Genomic DNA, 2,415 nt, shown 5'->3' on the forward strand with positions numbered 1-2,415 from the left:
AGACCACCCCCCCACATAGAGAAAACCTCCCCAAAAAAAAAAAAAAAAAAAAGAAGACACAAAAACATAGAAAGTTCAGGTAATTTATCCAAGTCCACCCAGGTATATACATTGGCCAAACCTAGCCTTGAACAGATGTTACAAGGACTATGAAACTGGAAACACAAAAATTGAACATATGTCGATTGTCTTGTTTCTTCCACAATCTTTGATAGCTTCTTTACGGTTTTTTCTATAATACCTCCTGGGACCCACACCCAGGATGGAAATTGTCACTTAGCTGATAAAGGAAATGAAACTGACAGTTCCACCCCACCCTTCATCTTCCATGTTTGCCAGGGAAAGTGTTGAACAAATGGGAAGGAGGAGGTGTGGTGGGGGAAGGGACCCAGCTTGTCCAGGTAGCACCAAGCTGTGGGCCTACCCCAATCCCTCCCTCCTTTAACTGGGAAATTCAGTCACCATCCCTACCCCATTCCACCTCAGGGAGTCTTCCACCATTAATGACCATTCTCCTTCCTGGCGGCCTCACTGCTGCAATCCTTCCTCTCACAAGATGCCAGCCTAGATTTAGTGCCTTGGGGGATTTGCTGCTGTGAACAAATGTGTTGCCACCATTCTTGGTTCTGGGCATATCGCTCTCGTGAAATGAATAAAGACTTGCTTTCGTGAAGTGCACATTACACGGGGTCTTCAAAAAAGTCATAGATAGGGGGCAGCAGCCTGCGTGGTAGTTAGGGTGCTGGACTCCCACATGGCCAACCGCAGCTGAGTCCCAGACATAGCAGCTTGCTTTCTCACTTTCCCTCTCTCTCTCTAGTGCTGCACGTGCTTTTTATCAAAAAAAGTTTATATAATAATAATAGCAAAATTAAATAAATAGGGACCAGCATTTGCCATAATGGCTATGTCGCTGGACTCCCAGGTAGTCGACCACAGTTCGAGTCCCAGACCCGGTGGCTTAAACTCACGCCGGGCGCGTGTGCGTGCGTGCTCAAGATCCCAAGAGGAGAATGGAGGAGAAGGGATTGCGGTGTGGCCATCCCACCTGGGGGGTGATTTCTCGCTTTCTATCTCTCTGTCTCCCTCTGTCTTTGTGGTGAACACAAACATCCTACAGCAAAAACCTCTCAAAAAAAATTTTTTTAAATACAATAAGTATTTTTAAAAGGTCGTGGAAAATGTGTCTTATGAAAAGACTATGTGGGGCCGGCAGGTGGTGTGGGAGTTAAGGGCACTGGACTCCCACATGGCCTACCACAGTTTGAGTCCTGGACCTGGCAGCTTGCTTTATCACTTTCTCTTTCTCTCTCTCTGTCCCTCTCTGGTCAAAGTAAAATAAATAAATAATATTAAATAAGATAATTCTTTGAAAAGAGAGAGAGAGAAAACTATACATGAGGACAAGCTGATGGCACAATGGTTACATCGCTGGACTCCCACATGGCCGACCACGGCTGAGTCCCAGACCTACAGCTTGACACACCAGGTATATGTGTATGTATGCCCAACATCCCAAGAGGAGAATGGAGGAGAAGGGATTTCAGTGTGGCCATCCCCCCTCAGAAGTGATTTCTTGTTTTCTGTCTGTCTTTGTCTCTCCCTGGCAATAGCAAAAATCTCTCTTAAAAAAAAAAAAAGAAAGAAAGAAAACACAGGACCAGCAGGTGGTGTGGTAGCTAAAGACGCTTGACTCCCACATGAGTGACCCAGGTTCAAATCTTGAATCTCGCAGCTTGTTTCTCACTTTTTTTAAGTCTCTTTCTCTAGTCAATTTTTTTTAATGCTAATAATTAATAAAGTTAAATAAAATAATTTTTGAGAGGTTTTTGCTATAGGGCGCATGCGCTCACCAGGCAGACAGAGACAGAGACAGAAAGCGAGAAATCACCCCCCAGGGGGATGGTCACACCGCAATCCCTTCTCCTCCATTCTTCTCTCAGGATCTTGGGCATGCATGCACACGCGCCCAGCATGAGTTTAAGCCACTGGGTCCAGGACTGGAACCACGGTCGACTACATGGGAGTCCAGCGACATAGCCATTACACTAACTGCTGGTCTCATGGATTTCAAATTTTTTAAAGAATTATTTTACTTAATTTTATTCATTATTATTATTATTTTTAGGTTGACCAGAGAGAGACAGAGAGAAGGAAAGTGAAAAAGCAAGCTGCCAGGACTGGGACTTGAACTGTAGTCAGCGGTTTACACCTCCACTCTTAGCCTCAGAGTTTCCCATCTGTTGAGGACTTGGGAGTCCAGCCACCTTAACCACCCACGCCACCTGCTAGACCCAGATTTCAAATTTTTTTGCTGCAAAATAAACTTGTGCTTTCATTTCATTTTTCCACTAACTTTTTGAAGTTCTCTGGTATAATGGGGAGTAGGGGGCCAGCTGGTAGCATGGTACTTAA

The sequence above is a fragment of the Tupaia chinensis genome, unplaced genomic scaffold, assembly GCF_000334495.1.
Source record: "Tupaia chinensis unplaced genomic scaffold, TupChi_1.0 Scaffold144741_1, whole genome shotgun sequence".
Taxonomy (NCBI): Eukaryota; Metazoa; Chordata; class Mammalia; order Scandentia; family Tupaiidae; genus Tupaia; species Tupaia belangeri.